This window comes from Leucopleurus acutus (genome assembly GCF_964270905.1).
Source record: "Leucopleurus acutus genome assembly, chromosome: 19".
NCBI lineage: Eukaryota > Metazoa > Chordata > Mammalia > Artiodactyla > Delphinidae > Leucopleurus > Leucopleurus acutus.
In genome coordinates, this window is record NC_139161.1 from 25776026 (window position 1) to 25796642 (window position 20617).

Here is a 20617-nt window from a genome sequence, read left to right on the forward strand (position 1 = left end):
GGAGTGACTTCCCTGGTGGTCCAGCGGTTAAGACTGCAAGCTTCCAATGCAGGGGGCCCAGGTTCGATCCCTGGTTGGAGAACTAAGATCCCACTTGCTGCATGGCACAGCCAAAAAACAAACAAAAACCAAAGTGGTCTGGGAACTAGGGAGGCTGTAGTGTTAAGACTGGGTGTATCATCCAGGGAACAGCTCGCTAACACACCTCTACATGGTCTCAGGATCAAGGACCACAGTTAGATGTTTTGGGGTGGGGGGGAGACAGAGGTGTATGTAAGGAAATCCCACAGATGAAGGAGATCTCTGCCCAACATGGAATAGAGAATTGTCAACCACCATTTCACTTGATTCACAAGAGTGATATCCAGCCTGCATTTTCCATGTTAGTTAGTCTACCCTAACTCAATAGGGTAGACTGTTTTGGGGGGTGATATACAGCAGGGGTTCTCCCATATCAACACACATAAGAATGACCTTGTGAGGGGTACTTCCTTGGTGGTCCAGTGGTTGAGAATCCATCTTGCAATGCAGGGGACACCGGTTCGATCCCTGGTCGGGGAACTAAGATCCCACATGTCACGGGGCAACTAAGCCTGCGCGCCACAACTACGGAGCCCACACACCACAGCTAGAGAGAAGCCCACGCACCGCAACGAACGATCCCGTGTGCCGCAACTAAGACCCAATGCAGCCAAAAATAAATAAATAATAAATATATATTTTTAAATGAATGACCGGGGGGAAGGCTTGTTAAATCCAGATTGTTGTGCCCCAACCCTAGAGTTTCTGTTTCAGTAGGTCTGGGGTGGGGCCCAAGAATCTGAATTTCTAACAAGCTCCCAGGGGATGCTGATTCTGCTGGGTCAGGGGACCCATTTTGAGTAGCACTAGATACTGGATTGGGGATCTTAGTTCCCTGACCAGGGATGGAACCCGGGTCACAGCAGTGAAAGCGCCACGTCCTAACCACTGGACCAGCAGGGAACTCCCTTTAAACAAAACAAAAACAAAAACAAAAAACTTGAAACCTGGTCTTTTGTCTTTTATCTACTATTTCTTTCCAAATGCAGTCATCAGAGCCCTATACCAGAAGTAAGGCTGGTGGTGGTGTTAGTACCCAGTCTGATTTTCACACTGTGGGACTCAGTGTTCATTGGCGCCTGAAGGCACATAGAATTGGTGAGAAGTTGTTTCTGTTTGTGATCTGGGATTTAATTATCTAGTTTCAGCTGGAACAAAAAGGAGGGGGTTAATGGCAAAGCTCTCTCCTCTTCTCCCAGGATGCTGCAGCTGCTGGTCATCAGTGTGTTTTCCCACACACAAAACAGTACTGTGTGCCTCCAAGGTTTAGAAGGGGGAAAGATTGGGGGCATCCAGAAGGGAAGAGGCTAAAGGTCCATCAGGGAGTGAGACACTTCAGCTCGCTCGCTCTCAGCACGGGGTCCCACTCCCTTCTACAGAGCCAGCCTGGGTTCTGGCAAGACTGTTTTGTGTTTCAGCTGAACAGAGACCTGGAACTTGTCCACAGCTGGCACCAGGATCGATTGGAACTTGTGTTGAAATGTGCACAGGGGATGAATCCTGTCCCCTGGGACAAAAATGCTGCAGCCATGGTTGTGGACACTCTTGTCAACCCGCTGTTTGAGCCGTGAGTATAAGATAGAGAGCTGCTTAAGGGGAGGATGAGTCCCTGCTGGCCTTTGCCAGCCCAGAAGGGACCCCGGCTGCCCCTCTGCTCACTGAAGTCTGGATGACTTGTGGAGAAAGCTGGTTGGTAGCAAAGAGCAGGAATTTCTGGAAAGTGACATAATTACCTTTGTATTTTAGGAGGAGGACTTCACTATCCGTTCGGATGATAATTGAACCTTGGCCTCCTTCAGTAACTGTTCCCAAACGTCATCTTTATTCTAAGAGCTGTGCTTTCTTACCGACCCCAGGATCACAGGATGTGGATCTAAAATAACTTGGTTTAAGTGTTGAATTGTGGCAATTGAGGACTCATGGGGTGACTGCTTTCAAAATTATCTTTCTTCTTAATAAAATGATTTCTGTAGCATTATCAAACCTGAGTCATTATTTCTATGTAAGATTTCTAGTTCACTGACATTAGTACCTCTACCTCCAACAAGTATTTAACCCCAATCTATGGACCCTCTCTCTTTTTCATCATCCATCACCATTCATGTCCTCTGTTTCTTCCTCAGCCTTTTCCCTGAGACCAGCCCAGGCACTCAACACTGCCTGGAAATCTAACCACACTTCCCCCAGAAAATTCACTCTCCCAACAACCAAGATTTCCACTTATCTTTCTTCAGCTCCCCATCTCATCTACCTCTCATTCCAACTTCCACCATTCAGGTCTCACCGTCTATCTCATCTATCCTTCATTAGGAAAAGAACTGCACGTTTGCAAAAATGTCCTCCTCTTCTATCCCCATATATGTGTATCCATTTACTCTGCTTTATCCCCAGTAATAATGGGGAAAAAAATGCTCACTACTCCTATTTAAGTCCAACCCCTCCACTAACATTCTTCTTTTCTAATGAAAGACTTCTCTAGTTATTATCTCCAGTACCGTAGACGTCTCCCTTACTACTGGATCCCCCCCTTGTCACACACCTATGCCTTGACTCCATATTTCAATCCAGCTACCATCCACTCCACAGCTGAAACTCCAGCTATCATTGTCTGTCTATATTTGCTTCTCTACTTCCTCATCACTGTTTCCATCCCCTATTCTCTCCTCCAAGGGCACGTCTCCCTCTTCCCTCTGATTGGCTCCAACCCCCATCTCACCTCACTCCAGGACTCCAACCAAGCATCCTGTGGTCTACCACACACACGGAAACTTGGATAATGCCACTCACGTAGTCTGAACATCACCTACTCCTGGGACCCTCTGAGCAGGGCACAAGGAATGGAGAGCTAGCATGCCCCCCAAACGAATCATCTCAGGACTTAGTAAAGTAGCAGAGAGCCTATTGGGCCCCCAGTCTGGAGGATGATGCCCAAAGGAGTGACAACTAGATCGTGGTTCTTTTCTTGGTACCAAATGCTCCATAGAGGTTGTAAAGAATAGCCTCTTACTTTTAGGAGTTTCAAACCCAACCGAGAGTAAGGAAACATTTAAAGGAGAAGGAAAATATTTTATTTGACATATTTTTCAGTTTTAGATATTTCCCCTACATTATGTCCTTATCCTTACGACAGCCCTGAGTTGAGAATGCTGAGCCTCTAACTCTTGATGAAGAAACATAGGTTAATTGTCAAGGCCATGTGGCCAGGAGGTAGTAGAACCTGCATTTAAATCCAGATTGTAGTGGCTCCAAAACTCTCTCTTTTTCTTATACTATACTACCTCCAAAAATAAAAATGCAGGATGCATATTTATCTGCAAATTTAATTCCAGCCAACCACTTTGAAAGCTGTCGTACTCCCCACCCTCCCACAGTGGGAAGCCCTCATAGTGTTGGGGCCTTAGGAATTGACACTGCAGGGTTTCCTAACACTTGCTTAGTGACTTGTTACAGGATCTGTGTTAACATTTGGGCGACCAAGCACTTGAAAGACCTGGATCAATTACACAGTCTCTGTGCCAAGCTAACTAGTCCCTAACAGAGAGGCTATGGGTGCTGGGTCCTCCTGAAACTTTGAGAGATAAAGAGGGAACCTCTAAGGTTGGGTTGTGAGAATAGCACCATCTCACCCGACCGTGGATTGCAATGTTCCTGGAGTCTAAAGTCTACATGAGATGCCTGGGGAAGCAGTGCTTTCTGGCTGGTACATTTGGATCTGTGCAATGGAAAGTCACTGGTGGCCCAAAAATCTGTACTTATTTCCAGCTGGTCCAACTCCAAAATATTTGTCTACATTACCCTTTTTCTCCTCTTCACTTTCTCAATATCATGCTGAAATCCCAGGGCTCACAAATATTCCCTCTCCTATGCCAATAAAATGCACAATAGGGTCACCCCAAAGTCGTTGAGCCTCACAGCCTATAAGGAAGGAATGAAATCACATCTGAATTATAGCATAGGCTGGTACTTCTTAAATGCAAGAAGAATGTAGTATTCCATAACGGCTGCACTATCACCACTATTCAGGAAAAATAATAGTGACTTTAAGAAACTGGAATTCCCCCCCCCCCCCCGCAAAATAGCCCTTCTCTTTAGCAGTGGAGTGCGTGTGTGTGTGTGTGTGTGTGTGTGTGTGTGTGTGTGTGTCGTATGGTTGGGGGGAGGTGCAGGGGATGGTTAGGGGCAAGAGATTAAATGGATTTGTCAAGAGTTTTGTGACTAGGGAAGTTCCCTGGTGGCCTAGTGGTTAGGATTTGGTGCTTTCACTGCAGAGGCCCGGGTTTGATCCCTGGTCAGGGAACCATCCCATGTGCCACGTGGCCAAAATACGAAAAAAAAAGAGAGAGAGAGAGAGAGAGAGAGTGATGTGACTAGAATTCACATTGTATGAATTAGCTGCCGCAACCAATAAATCCCCAAATCTTACTGGCTTAACTCAGTTATGGTTTATTCCTCCCTGGTGTGAAATCCAAAACGGGTATTCTTGAACTGCAGGCAGATTTCCTCCAAGTGGTAATTTGGTAAACGGGCTCCTTCCATATTGTGGTTTCATCAACCTCAACATTTGGCTTCCAGGATAACTTGCCTAAGTGCTTCGGGCTAACAATAGGAAGAAGAGGATGGATGGCATGGGTGGGGAGGGGAGTTAAGGGCTTTGCCCCAGAAGTGGGGCACATCACCTCCGCTCACAGTGCCTGGAATTCAGTCACATGGCCATGGCCAGCTGCAAGGAAAGCTGGGAGCTGTAATCTACTGTGTTCTTAGGAAGAAGAAATGAGTCTGGTAAAGTCATTCACCCAGTAAGTCTGACGCTCATGGGTTGAGTAGGCCTATCCTAGTGGTCAGATAGAGCCATCCTTGTAAAATAAAAGTTCTTCCAAACAGTTTTACAAAAGGAAAAATGAAAACTTATACAAAAAGCTGGATCCACATTTCTGAGAACCTGTAATAAAGGGAGGTCTGAGGATTCTGTACAAGGTAGAAGGAGGGAAAAAAGCTGTGATACTCAGAAATGGGGTTTTCCTTCCATCTGAACATGACAGGAGGCTTATTTACCCAAGGGAATTTCTACTTGTTAGCAGTTCAAGTAGTGTGACCCAGTGAGGAATTCTAGAGAGTTCCATGGAGGCTGGGGGGAGAAGACGAGAGGGTACCAGTGCCCATTCTTAGATCAAGCCTTGAGTCCTGTAATATTAATATTTGGGTCTAGAATATAGTGAGTGGGAATGTGTAACGAAAAGGCATAAACAGTGTGGGATGGATGAGAGAGCTTAGGATTTGGAGTCAGAAAGGGTCGGGTAATTAAGAAGATGTGTGAACCTGGGGAAGTTATTATCTCCCCATGTATGAAATGGAGATAAACCCTGAGAGTATTTTTGACCTTTAAAAGGAGTGGAGATAATGTGTGTGTGTGTGTGTGTGTGTGTGTGTGTGTGTGTGCGTGTGCGTGTGTGTGTGTATAGAAATAATTATATGTATATATTATAGGTAGAATTATATTATTCAATATACAATATAATTATATATATATTATTCAAAATACATGTATGTGTATTAGTGTATGTGTGTGTTTATAAAACCTGGCCCATAGAAATGCCCAATAAATACCAGGTCCCTTGGTTTCTACCTCCTTTCTCTCTGTCACTCAAAGTGGCCTCCGTTCTTTAGTAGTTTTGAATATTAGGTGGAAGAAGCTATTTCTTTTGGCTCAGAGAGCTTATATGAAAATACAACATTACTCAATGCTAACCTCAGGCCAATATCATCCAGAAAGGTCAGCTGCCTATCAGGGATTACGCTTGCAATTACCTGTGTCTTGATCCAGGTTCCACACGCTGCAGAGCTCACAGAGGATGATTGTAACCCGTACCCTAACACGTACGCTAACCCTAAACCGTTGTCGTACACTAACATGTACCCTACACCGTACCCGTTCCCTAACCCTAACCGTAACCCTTACCCGAAGCCTTACCCTAACCTGTACCCTAATCCTAACCCGTACACTAACACTAACCCATACCCTAACACGTACGCTAACCCAAAACCATTGTCGTACAATAATATGTACCCTACACCGTACCCGTTCCCTAATCCTAACCTTAACCCTAACCCTAACCGTAACCCTTACCCGAAGCCTTACCCTAACCCATATCCTAACCCTAACCCGTACACTAACCCTAACCCGTACCCTAACAGGTACGCTAACCCTAAACCGTTGTCGTACCCTAACCTGTACCCTAAACCGTACCCGTTCCCTAACCCTAACCCTAACACCTACCCTAAGCCTTACCCTAACCCGTACCCTAATCCTAACCCGTACACTAACACTAACCCATACCCTAACACATACCCTAACCGTAACCCACTGTCGTACCCTAACACTTTCCCTAAACTATACCCATTCCCTAACCCTTACCCTATCCCTAACCCTAATCCTTACCCTAAGCCAACATCACTAATTATTAGAGAGTTGCAAATCAAAACTACAATGAGGTATCACCTCGCACCTGTTAGAATTGGCATCATCAGGAAATCTACAAACAACAAATGCTGGAGAGGGTGTGGATAAAAGGAACCCTCTTCCACTATTGGTGGGAATGTAAATTGATACAGTCACTATGGAGAACATTATGGAGGTTCCTTAAAAAACTAAAAATAGAATTACCATATGATCCAGCAATCCCACTACTGGACATATACCCAGAGAAAACCATAAATCGAAAGGACACATTCACCACAATATTCTTTGCAGCACTATTTACAATAGCCAGGTAATGGAAGCAACCTAAATGCCCAGAGACAGACGAATGGATAAAGATGTGGTACATATATAAAATGGAATATTACTCAGCCATAAAATGCAATGAAATTGGGTCATTTGTAGAGACGTCGATGGATCTAGAGACTGTTCTACAGAGTGAAGTAAGTCAGAAAGAGGAAAACAAATATTGTATATTAATGCATATATGTGGAACCTAGAAAAATGGTACAAATGAACCAGTTTGCAGGGCAGAAATAGAGACACAGATGTAGAGAACAAACGTATGGACACCGAGAGGGTAAAGCCGTGGGGGGGTGGGGGGTGGTGGTGGGAGGAGTTGGGAGACTGGGATTGACATGTATACATTTATATGTATAAAATAGATAACCAATAAGAGCCTGCTGTATAGAAAAATAAATAAAATTAAATTTAAAATTTTTAAAAATAAATAAAATTTAAAAAAACAGAAAAGAGTTATTCCCTTCACATAAATGGATTTATATGAATGAATTATTTCCATGCTTATATCTATAAATACAAAAAAGAGGAATAAAATCTACCTTGAACCAAAAAAGAAAAAAAAAAAGAACCCACCAGTTATACAGAGGAAAACCCTATCAGGGTACTTGCTCCAGTGGTAAACAATTCTGAAGTTGGTCAGAGGTGGGGAATCGTCTCCCATGCAGCCAGCAGCTCCCCCCCACCCCCCCAGGGCAAGGAGAGTCCTCATTGCAAAGCTAGTGGGCCGTGCCGAGGCGTCTGTGAGTAAACGTGAGCTGAGCCCCAGGCCAGCTGCTGCTGAACTGTTCCCACCCTTCCCAGGTAAAACACCTGAATATGTACAAGGACTTGAAAGCCTACAGGAAGGGCCATGGAGCCACACCAGCAACAGCACGCCTGCCGACTTGGTGCCTGCAGGCCAGCCAGGATTGTCCTGGCCCCGGGCGCTCTTCTGGAATCTTTCCATTTCCCTGCCTGAGATACCCCTCTTGTCCAGGTCCCCACTGCTTTTTTCTTTCCTCACCTGTGCCCGGGGAGAAATTCCAGCGGCAGTTATGGGTGACACATCCCTTCTTTAGCAGGTGGCAGCCTGGCAACTCCTGCAGAAAGTCCAGCAGAGCCCCACTCACACCGGGCCACCCAAAAAGGCGTAGCCCCTCACTCCCACCCATCAGCCCAGCCTCGACACGGCTGACGGGGCAGAGAATATGGCGTCAGGCACAGCTGCAGGGGCTCTTGCTGCCTGGAGCGGTGTTTATATTGCTCTCAACCCAGGCACACCTGGGGAGGGCTGGCCCGCACGGTCAGGCTGCGCAGGTCAGCCAATCCTCACCCCTCAGGGGCTCACAGTTGCAGAAAATGGACCTTGCTGAACCGGCCAGGTCCAAGGAACAGGTGTGGGCTCCTGAGAGTCAGGATAGACAAGGGGCTGCAGCTCTGGCTTGTTTTCTAATCATTTTATCTGGCCCATGAGTGGGAGACAACTTCAAGAAGACCCTCTCCTAATGACAGGAACCCAGGAGTCAGGGAGAGGAGGGGTGGTGGGTGGAGACAGAGGCCTGGTGCCCCAGCTGCAGTGGAAGTCTCTGGAAGGCCAGGCAGAGGGTGGCCGCACAAGGGAAGAGCGCATCTCTGCCCATCTGCATTGTCATCAAAGGAGACGCCACTCAGCAGCGTGATGTGCGTGCGGGGGTGGGGCGTGTGGCGAGGGGGGCGCGTCCTCCTCCACATGCTCAACACAGAGCTGCCGGGGCTGCCCTCAGAACTCGCAAGGTGGGCTTCCTTTGTGGCGCAGTGGTTAAGAATTCGCCTGCCAATGCAGGGGACACGGGTTCGAGCCCTGGTCTGGGAAGATCCCACATGCCGTGGAGCAACTAAGCCCGTGCACCACAACTGCTGAGCCCGCGTGCCACAACTACTGAAGCCCACGCGCCTAGAGCCTGTGCTCTGCAACAAGAGAGGGCACCGCGATGAAAAGGCTACAACGAAGAGTAGCCCCTGCTCTCCGCAACTAGAGAAAGCCCGCGCGCAGCAACAAAGACCCAAAGCAGCCAAAAAAAAAAAAAAACTCGCAAGGCGATTGGAGAGTCCTATCAGCAACTACCTGTTACTGTCAGGAGGAGGAAGTCAGGACCCGGTACAAAGACAAGAAGGGGAAGGGAGTGGGAAAGTCGGGGGCATGAGACATCGTATACAAAGAAAAAACGCAAGCAGACATCTCAAGTGCCACCTCTGCATCTGCTCACACGCTCAGCCTCCAGCTGCACTCCCCACACTTCTCACCAGCCTCCTATGCTCCTGCATACACCCGTACTCACCACGGTGTCTTGCTGGGCACATAATGAATGCCCAATAATACAGAGTTCCTTTCATTTAAAGGAGAAGCATCCTTTAAATATCACAACTGCAGAGCCCGCGTGCCATAACTACTGAGCCCACATGGCACAACTACTGAAGCCTGCATGCCTAGAGCCCGTGCTCTGCAACAAGAGAAGCCACTGCAATGAGAAGGCCACACGCCGCAGCGAAGAGTAGCCCTCGCTCTCCGCAAGTAGAGAAAGCCCGAGCACAGCAACAAAGACCTAATGCAGCCAAAAACAAATAAAATAAATAAATAAAATTTTTTTAAAAAGCTCATTCATCTGTGCCACCGAGAGGAATCAAAATTATTTTCTAAGAATTTGGACCTAACCTGATAGTAACGTGTTCTAGAGAAGAGCACTACTTTTGGAGTTTGAGCTTGGCTCTGCCTTTTAACTGTCATCTGGGGTACGTTACTAAATCTCTCTGTGACTTAGTTTTCTCATCTGTAAAATGGCAATAATCCTGTCTGTATTGGAAACAATGTTGTGTGTCTTCCTAATTACAATTGCTCCCTGAATACCACCGCAACACACACACACGCTCACACACATACACCCTTACACAAACACACACACAGAGCCCTCAACAGCTTTGTCTGTATTGTCAGTTTGGGGGCGCGGGTGACATCTGACTCAAACCAGGCCAAGAAGATTCTCTCCTCTGGCATTTTAAATTTGTGATTGGGAAAATCTAGTACTTTCTGGACTCATCTTGAACTTGAGGGCTCAGGGGAGGTAACATTCCCCCTACCATATGGTTTGAAAAACAGAGGAAGATGGTCAGCAGAGAAAGAAAGATGAAGTAGATGTGAAAGTGAAGCAGAGGACTTCCCTGGTGGCTCAGTGATTAAGAATCCACCTGCCAATGCAGGGGACACGGGTTCGAGCCCTGGTCCGGGAACATCTCACATGCTGCAGACAACTAAGCCCGTGTGCCACAACTATTGAGCCTGCGCTCTAGAGCCCGCGAGCCACAACTACTGAAGCCCGCATGCCTAGAGCCCGTGCTCTGCAACAAGAGAAGCCACCACAATGAGAAGCCTGCGCACCGCAGCAAAGAGTAGCCCCCGCTCGCCGCAACCAGAGGAAGCCCACGCACAGCAACGAAGACCCAACGCAGCCAAAAATAAATTAATTAATTTAAATAAATAATAATTTTTTTAAAAAAGAAAGTGAAGCAGAAATGACACCCTTGCATTTTCATACTAAATTCCCTCTTTTAGCAATCAGACTCCTAACCAACAGACCACCTCACAGCCTTGTTAGGATTAAGTGTGAGGAGGTCGGTAAAGAACCTAGCCTGGAATGAAGCCAGTGCTCACTAAATGGCATTTGGGAGTTGTTACACCCTTCACTCACATTTGGGGTGGGCTTCAATTCAGATTACCGGTCTTGGTGAGATTTTTTTTGTCACAAGACAAAATTTTCTTTAGGCTTTATAAAACTATAAGGCTTAAATGTCTACTTAGCTGACAGCACCAAATAACTGCATGCCAAGGTAAATCCAGGGAAGACGAGGGCCTCATTACCAAGGCTCTGAAGGCCCCACTCAGCTTCGAGTAACCAAAAGGACAAACTAAGGGAACCAGCTTAGGGAACCAGCAAAAGAGTTCCCAAAATAAAATCAGAAAAGAGGACATCTAAAAGGAAATGAATTTAATTTTGACATACCTTTGAGTTTTGTGCAATTTAAACTTTTTTGTAGCATTTTAAAATATTTGGAATTACATATGGATTGATATTCTTGTCAGCGTTCAGCATCTCTAAAAGTTTCTTTCTGGCTCTTACCCTGTTACAGAAATTAGACACCAACCAATCTCAGCGTTGGGATAGGCAGGATCGAGTTAAGGTAGTTTGCAAAATTACATAATGAATAACCCATAAATGTACTCCTTAACCCACCTAGGGGTATTAGCAATTTGTGAGGTCAGTTGTTTGCCCAAAGGACCTCTAACTGGTGCATTTCAGGAACTGTGACAAATGGAGCATAACAGGGCAGCTCTCTTCCTGTAGCCCCAGAATTAGGAACCAGGGGCCCTGGGGAAACGTCAAGTACTGCGCTTTGTAAAGAGAAGTCAACCAGCTCCCCAGGGTCTTATTAAGAGGTTACAAACTGGTCCTGCCATTACCAACCAGCCCAGTCGTCCTCATCTCACATTAAGATAGACATTGTATGAAACACAGTTTTGATGGCCAGAATTCATACATGTCTCTCCCCCATCCCTGCTGCTACTGGGGAGGGAAGAGGGCCTATCCCTCCAGAAAACCAAGGGGAGCACTTGTTTCAGAGAATCACTCCCCTAGTGTAGGAGTGTGTACAAGAAGGGGGGAAATGAAATTCACTGCCTAGCTGGTTGGTTACTGCAGTCGCACCCCACCCCCACCCCAGTGCTTCATGATGGGAGACATTCTGGAAGAGTTTAACACGTATATCAGGAAATTGGGTCTTCAGAAATGAAGGTGGACAAGAAGAGGTGGAACTCCATCCCAAGACAATTACACGTATCATACAGGCAAAGGCCACCACGTCTGCCTGGCGCCCAGGAGTAGAAAGAATCAGACCAAGCCAGAAGGAGACTAGAGTCGCCTCCTTACCACCAGCAGGTGACCTAAGAGCACCCTTGCTGCCTCTCCTACTGCCTCTCCCTGCCCTCTAGACCAGAGGTGCCAGGGCCCAGAACAAGGAGGGGTGAAGTGAAAGAGCAGGCTGTACCTCCACCAGCTAGCGCCCAGTTCCTACATTGTAAGCACTGTAAGGACATATTCCTCATGCCCAGCATGTGCCTGGCCCAGAGAAGACATCTGATACTTGTGTTGAAAAAGGAATGAGTGAATGAAAGTATCCCAATTCAACTTCTTTCTCAGTCACTCACTGCTTTCCTGGTTGAGGAGTCATATTTGTCAGTCAGAGGAGGGTGTTCCCTTGGCTCAGAGACTTGCTTAGGTAACAATGTGGCATAACCCAAAGTATACATGGTGTGTGTTCTCCGGACATGTCAGCTTCTGGGCGGGGCTTAGGCTCCCACAGACTCTAGCCCCACCCTTGGCATTTCATCCCAGCTCAGGGGGCAGAAGAGGATAAATTTCAGCTGTTCTCAGCCCTGCTGCATCTTTACCAAAGACCTCCGACAGCAGCATGAATTGGGGAGGCTTCCTCCTCCTTGTGACCCTAATTGCCCTCAGCTCAGAGGTACAGGAGCTTCAGGCTGCCATGAGACCCTTGAAACTTCGGGGTAAGTCCATGCAGAAGGTAGCCCCGTCCTTTTTTGTATGAGGGAGCCAGAAAGTAAGCCATCGGGGACCAGTGGGTGCAGGGGCAGGAGGGGAAGAAAGGAGAGACGGGAAGATATTCCCATCAAGGAGCCATTGCAGGGACCCACCTTGACTGTAGAACCTCTCTGCTTCTGCTTTTACTTTCTCCCCTCCTTTCCCCGGGTCACCCCTCCATCTAGACTCTCCAAAAGGGGAGGCTTCTGCACCCTCATCAGCCACCCTCCATCTCCCTGAGGTCTCTCTCTCCACCAGTTTCTTTGTCTCTTGCTGCAAATAAATTGGATCGCCTAGAGAAAACATTTTCTTAAATATGTGAACCATGAATCATCCCAATCTCTTTTTTTCCTTTTACCACCAACATTCTCAAAGGGGTAACCTTCATTCTCCCCTTTCTTCCCCATAACTCACTCCTTAATCCCTTGAAGACTGACTGTAGTCTCCATTGCTGTCCCCATCGCTCTCCCAGATCTTCTTGACAAATCACTTGACTCTCTTCAGTAGCCAGAGTCTTTAACCTCTGCAGCATCTGACATTGTTTGTCACTCCATCAATCCTCCAACTTTCTTCTCTCTTACATTATCGTCACTATCTTCTTCTCCCTAAATGTCATTGGATTCAACTCTAACTTGTCTCTTCTTTGTTCTCCTTGCACTACATTAAATTGGTTCCCAAATACCATTCATTCTTTGAAATTGTTTCTTACACATGTTCCTTCCTTTCCAACCCCCATTGCCACACTGTATTTCCAGTCCTGATTACTCCATGCTTGGGCCAGTGCAATCGTTTCCTGACAGCTCTCCCTGCCCCTCTCTTCCCTCTTAAGTTTGCTTGCTTGTGGAATCCTGGTCTATTCTATGCTCTCACACCAGATAATCTTCATAAGTAAACAGCCATCACATCCCTCTCTTGACCTACCAAATGAAATCTCAACTTCTCAGGTCCGCAAGATCTGCCCTCTGTAACTCTGTCCCCTGCTTACCTTTCTGCCTTAACTTCCAAATGTTCCCTAATACTTATCCAGCCTTCCATTTGCTACTCTTCCTGTATTTCTTTTATTTCAGGGTTAAGAGTGAGGAGATGAGTCATATAGGGTACAAAATTTAGGGAGGTGCTCACCCCCAAGATTGCACAAGTGCCTCCTTAAATTTTGTGCCCTGGGTGCCTCATGCACCTCTCCCTAGTCCCACCCTGTTGCATTTTCCCTTTGTGAACTTTGGCTAGTAATTCTTTTCTCTTCTCTACCATCCATCTCAATTCTGCCCTTAAAAGATTTCCATACTTCAAGACTCAGCTTTCCTGATTAATTAGAAGTAATGTCCTCTCTTTTCTGAGCTCCTTTAGTCCTTTGGATAAACCTCTCTCAGGGCACATGTCACATACTGCTTTGCTTTTAGTACTTTAAACATAAATCCTATCTCCATTGTTAGATTCTACGCTGCTTGAAGGTAATAACCCGATCTTACATCTTCGTACTTCCTGAATAACTTACCGCTGTGCTTTGTACATAGTAAGAAATCAACAGATGTTAATGAGTGACCAAACTACTGTGAGTGGAGACAAGAAGTCTCCCAATTCTCTTACCATAAACCAACAACGGCTAATAAAAGCATGGAGGGATGGTGTTGATCTTCTCTGAGGTCTGCAGGTACATTGTAGACATCCCACCAGGCCCCTGTCTTACATCCTCAGACATTGCTAATCAATCATAGCACTCTTTCTCTTTGAGCCTGGACAAGGTGTCCCAGCGCTTCTCAACCCAGCATCAGAATAGCCACCTCTATTGACTGGAGTTGACACTGGAGAGTGAACTCATCCACCTCTGTTGCATCCAAGGGCTTCTTTTTACGTATGAGAAAACAAAGGCCCAGAGAGGTGCAGAGACAGAATCAGGTAGAGAATCTCCTGATCACAGCTGAGTAACCAACCCAAGCACAACACACGTTCGTCCAGAGCTCTGCACACATTTTGTTAGAAACCCTTGGGGGGGGGGCTCTTAACTAGCTTCTTGAACCTATTTCATTGGCCCTCGAAGACTAACCTTGAGGCTCTGGGAACATGGGGAGCCTCCACTCAGGTCAGGAGTGACTCCTTGAAATCTGGAGATGTGCTCTTCATGTCAGGGTCAGTTTCACCCTGCGGGATGGCAGAGGGAGCATGGCCTAGGGGCCAGGCGGGTCTGGGTTGGTTCCCACTTCTGTACTGACTAGTAGGAGAGTCACCTCTGTGCACCCCAGCTGCCACTCTTATAAAATGGGGCCAGTCAGACTCACTGCACAAGGTGACTGCAGGGCACCCTTGCTGCCATTTGGTAAATGTGAGTCTCCCCTTCTCTGCCCCTTTCCCTGCAGAGAGGAGAAGTGAGGACATTGAAGTGGACTTCTTTGCACTTCCCCTCCACAGGCACAATTATCCCCTTCTTTAAAGTAGGCCTTGCTTTGTTGAGATTGTGTGAATGCATTGTTTTTCACTGAAACATATAAAATGTTAATGAGTGTTATTTTGCAAGTAATCATTTATAAATTATACTATGGATTGAACCAAAAGAAAAAGTGGAATTGGCTCCTTAATCAAGGGCTGGCCTCTCTAGCACCTGTGGCTATAGCATGGCGGTGTTCAGCTGGTCTGTTCTAACGTAGGCACCTGCGTTGAGCTCTGCAGTGGTGACTGGGACTGTGGTCCAGAGGAGCACTGCGTCAGGAATGGTTGTGGCCACGAATGTGTCTCGGACTAAGGACAGGTAAAAACATCAGGCCCTTCCCTGCTTCCTCAAACCATGTCCAAACCAGGCAGGCGGTACGCTTGGCCCCAATAGGACCTTCCAGAAATGAGTGGGATGGAAGCCAGTCTCTCTGTGGCCTCTTCCTCATCACCCACCCTTCCCAAGAAAAAGAAGCACCTATCACAGGATGGTGGTTTCCAAATCTTTAAAATAATTTCATTATCCGGTATATCCTAGAGAAAGATCAGACTATTTGAGGGAAAAAAAAAGATAAAAATCACCCATAACCCTCCACCCCAAAATGATGTTTGCTTAACACTTTGGTACACATTATAACACATACACACATATATAATATTTATTAAAAAAATGAGATAATCTGGGCTTCTCTGGTGGCACAGTGGTTGAGAGTCCGCCTGCCGTTGCAGGGGACACGGGTTCGTGCCCGGGTCCGGGAAGATCCCACAAGCTGCGGAGCGGCTGGGCCCGTGAGCCATGGCCGCTGAGCCTGCGTGTCCGGAGCCTGTGCTCCGCAACGGGAGAGGCCACAACAGTGAGAGGCCCAGGTATCGCCAAAAAAAAAAAAAAAAAAAAGAGATAATCTTGTACCTATTTTGATTTCTTGATTATTTCACTTAGAAATAGCTAGTGAGGGAATTTCCTGGCGGTCCAGTCGTTAGGACTCTGAGCTTTCACTGACAAGGGCCCGGGTTCGCGGGTTCGATCCCTGTTTGGGGAGCTAAGATCTCACAAGCTGCACAGTGCGGCCCAGAAAGAAAAAAAAAAGAAATAGTTAGTGAACAACTTTTAATATCAACACTGATGTTTCTATCCCATCATCTTTAATACCCTTCACGTGTGCTCCATATGTGCATGTATGTTCATGCACATATGTTCATACACATGTATGTTCATATACTTACCAACCCCATTAATACACATTTAATATATTTCTTATTTTTTACATCATTAATATGGCTGTAGTGAATACTGAATTGGTATATATGCCCTTATTAACTTCCTTGGAATAAGGTGTATAATTGATGACCAAGGAGTATGCTAATTTTAAGCCTTAGGTGCACATTGCCATATTATACTATAAGAACCCTTTTACTATAAAAATATTTCAGGGGCCTCACATAGTATTTCCTTTATTGTCAATAGCCATTGATTGAAAAAAATGCATAATAGAAAGCTACAAGGATTCAGTTTTGATTATAAATTAAGTTGTACTGAACACAACAGAATCAACACATACTTTAAAAATAACTTGCTTGTGTTCAGAATGTATTATTTTTCCTATCCACCCACAATCCTTGGGGTGCTTACGGCCTTGCTGGTTCCTGGCAGGTTCTTACTGATTCCCAGAACTGGGAACTCTTGCCTCTCAATTGTATTCTGTGGATCCAGGTCCCCCAAACAGCAGGTCTCATGCCTAATTTTTTTGTCCATTTCGCAGATGAAGACATCCTAAGGGCCATCCTTCTCTAATAGTTGTTCATCCCTTCCTGGAGTTCCTGTCTTCAAAGATGTGACTATTTGAAACTCCTTGCCCAGGAAGACAGATGAAAATGGGGGCCCGTGGATGGAGATGACAAGGGATGTGGTGGGGAAGGGAAAATAATTGTTTCTTTTAATAAATCGTCATCATTGGGCTTCCCTGGTGGCGCAGTGGTTGAGAGTCCGCCTGCCGATGCAGGGGACACGGGTTCGTGCCCTGGTCCAGGAAGATTCCACATGCCGTGGAGCGGCTGGGCCCGTGAGCCATGGCCGCTGAGCCTGCACGTCCGGAGCCTGTGCTCCGCAATGGGAGAGGCCACAACAGTGAGAGGCCTTCGAACCCCCCCCCCAAAAAATCATCATCATTAAAAGTACCCATACTACTTAATTTATTTGGTGAGGGGTGATAGGAGGAGGAGGTGGCGGTGGGGGAGAGATGACATTTGTTGGACACTTGCTATGCAACAAGGACTGTGTTATACGCCCCACAAGTATCATCTAATTTATCCTTACAACGACCTTGTGACAATGCTTCTTCTCACTACCATTTTACCTATGAGGACACTGAAGTTCGAAGAAATTAAGTAATTTGTTCAAAGTCACATAGCAGGTAAGTGTCAGGGCCTTAACTATACTTCCATGTCACATTCTAAGGCCTATAAGTATATCAATAGCATAGTGGTTAGGAGATCCAACTTTGAATTTCAAACCCAGGCCCACCACACAACTGTGTGGCCTTCAGCAAGTGTCCTAACCTTTCTGTGTTTCAGTTTCCTGATCTATATAACAGGATCTATTAGGTTGGCCAAAAATGAACTTTTTGGCCAACCCAATACTTCATAGAGCTGCAAAGGTAGAAACAGTTCGTGTAAAGTGCTTGGAATAGTGCCTGACACGTGGGAAACCTTAAGTAAATGTTGACTAAATGATGATTATTATTATCAAATTGATAGGCTAATGACTCTTAGTCCTAATTTTCTAAGACTCTAGAACAGAACACAAGGCTAATCCTCCTTCCTGGCCTCTCACAGTTCATCCGGATACTGAAAGCCAGCCCCTCTCTCCTATTTTCTCTGTTATGAAATGTGGGAGGTTAAAATAGACTTGAAATTTCTTGTCTATGTGTTTCACAGTCACAGACCTAAGATTCAACTGGCCCAGGTTGTAGACTGATGTTGACTAATTTACTGCCTTCATTGCCGCTGACAAACCATTTAAACTGTTTAAATTTTTTCTCTTTCAACCATTTAAACTTTCTTTGGCTATAAAAAGGGAGAAATAATAATATCTACCTCATTTGGATCCTAAGGTTAATAGAACTTTACAGTTTACAGAACATTTGATTTTCATACCAACCAACAGATGGCAAATAGGGGGCTCTGATAATAATAGTAACTTCATTTATTCTGTCAACAGGTATTGTGGGTTGCCTGTCACATCCTAGGTGCTGTGCTAGCACTGGGGATACAGTAGTGAACCAGACAGATGTTATCTGTGCCTTCACAAAGCTCACATTCTATAAGAAGAAATAGGTAATAAACAAGTAAACAAATAAAGAAGATAACTACACATTATAGTCAATGTTCTGAAGGAAATAAGGATGTGAATTAGAAATGGGGGGGATGTAAAGTAAAGCCTACCTTAGTTAGGATGATCTAGACCCTAATGAGGCAATAAAAGTGAAGTCTTAACAGGGTTCCAAAACATGAAAGAAATGAAATTCCAGAGTGAGACTCCAGATCACCTTATGCAGAATTTATAAAAGGAAATATCTGTGAACTTACTTAGCACCCTTTAAAGCCCCTCAGTCACTGTAAGATTATAAAAATACTGAGAGTGAGGAAAGGTAAGGATGTGTGAGGAGATTTTCTTGGGAGGGCATTTGCCAAACGGTGATTTTTCACAGTTTGGAGGTTAATGTCCAAATACAAGCTAATGCCGGAGGCCTTCAAAGCCCTCTATGAGAGCTTGATATACGTTTCCTTCAGCTGGTGGTCACCAGAGAGTAGACATGTTCATTTCCTTGGAGAAACCACACTGCCATCCACAAGGGTATACTCCATCAGAACTCAACAGACTGGTATAGTTCACAATCTCTGAGTCATTTCAGTCTTGAATAACACTAAGTGTGGGTCATCCACATTTCAACCTAAGATTAGCCACACCAAACCTAGGTCCTTTCCACAGTTTCTTTCATGCCACCTTCACTGTGGTGATGACCAGGTCTCAAGTCCTTCTAGCCCAGTGTGTTGGACAACTCTTATGCACTGCTTCAAATACTCTTGGCCTTATAGTCTTATCCTAATCATTGCTATAGGAACCAGTTTATCTCCTGCATCTACTACATGTCAGCACAAGCTAACATGTCAGACTCCTACCCTAGTAGCCCACACCTCTCACTTTTGCCTCAGGACTTCTTTGTCCATGCAACAAGAGACTCCTGCAGGAACCACCACACACTGATGCATGCTCAACTCAGAAGCACTGGAGAATTAATGCTTGGTGGAGCAACACCTGACAACAGAGGTCAAAGGCTGGCAAATATATGCTCCCCCTTCCACTCCTCAGGACAGGTGTTCTGAGAGAATTCCGTAAGGTTTCTCATAAAGTCCGAGGACTGAGCAATCATTCACCCCTTGCAATGGGCAACTGGATAGCACATAGTTTTGTTGATTCCCCTTTCTTTCCTGTTCATTCCTGAGTAAATCACTCACATATCAACCTCACCTGAGGCTCTGTTTTAGGAGAATTCAAACTAAAACATCAGTGACTAGAGACTTGCCTGGCTGTCCGGTGGTTAAGACTCTGCCCTTCCAATGCAGGGGGCACAGTTTGATCCCTGGTCGGGGAACTAAGAGTCCACATGCTGCACAGTGTGGCCACAAAAAAAAAAAAAAAAAAAATCAGTGACTAGTTCTCAGCTACTGATCTTCTCTGAGCAAATGTTTGAGTATCACAAATACACATACATATGTATACACCCATCCAAGAAGAAATAATATACAAACATAATGAAATTTAAATTCAAAATAAAATAAGTATTTCTCCCCCCAAATCCCAAAGTTTTCAGAGAACTAGCTCTTCTAAAGCGTATCACCAATTCTCATTGCTAAACATAAGTATTTTATTCACAGGATAAAATATGTACATTTGGGTGACTTCAAGGGTTTCCCTAAGAGTTATGGGTGAGAATTTGCTTTATATTTGCATAACTCAAACGTCCTAGAGATGGTTTTCCCAGTCTGCCCAAATGTAAATTTCAAGCCTTCACTTCCGGTGTGACTGAAAACTGTTCACAGCTTTTTAAATGGCTATTTTCCTTTCCAGCTTCTTGCTTTTAAGGTTTCAGGAGATCTTGGGGTGTCCAATCTCAACCATGTCACCCTTAGGCAGGATATATTTTACATGGTTCAGTTTGAACTCCCAAATTACTTCTGTGTGATTAGGTGCTTTAAGATCTACAGGATTCATGGCCAGCTGCAAAGTATACTGGGGAACACAGTTTTTATTCAGGGTGGTTTTGTGTCTAGGGAAAAAATTAGGGGCTCCAATATGATGTAAGAAGAGAAGGATGTCGAACTAGCAGTTTCTGCCACTCCCCTCCACAGCGACCTTCCTGCAACCCCAGACTGAATCTGAAACGCTTAGTACTAAACAGGAATGTCAGCCCTGCCCAGTAACAAACTCTCTGGGAGGACAAACAGAGTCCCCACTTTTCGTCAGGGCTCAAGGAGAGGTCGGCGGCGAAAAAGTCTCCCACATAATTTCTCATATACCTTCACAGGGGACTAGTCCGAGGATCCGTTCTGTATTCTCAGAACCCCTCTCACCTCGGGTTCTGGTTTCAAACAGGCATTTCCGGAATTGGCGCGCGGAAGCGGAGAATACCCCGGAAGTATTTCCCTGTGGTCCTACGTACGAAAG

The 20617-nt window shown here is 45.6% G+C and overlaps 1 long non-coding RNA gene across 1 annotated transcript; it reads left to right on the forward strand.

Annotated features, from left to right (window-relative positions):
- Positions 1 to 12267: 12267 nt before the first annotated feature.
- On the forward strand, positions 12268 to 16852 carry LOC309975441. The gene is made up of 3 exons (XR_014326944.1): positions 12268 to 12434; positions 15111 to 15211; positions 16653 to 16852. It is a non-coding gene; the product is annotated as an uncharacterized lncRNA (long non-coding RNA).
- Positions 16853 to 20617: the final 3765 nt, after the last annotated feature.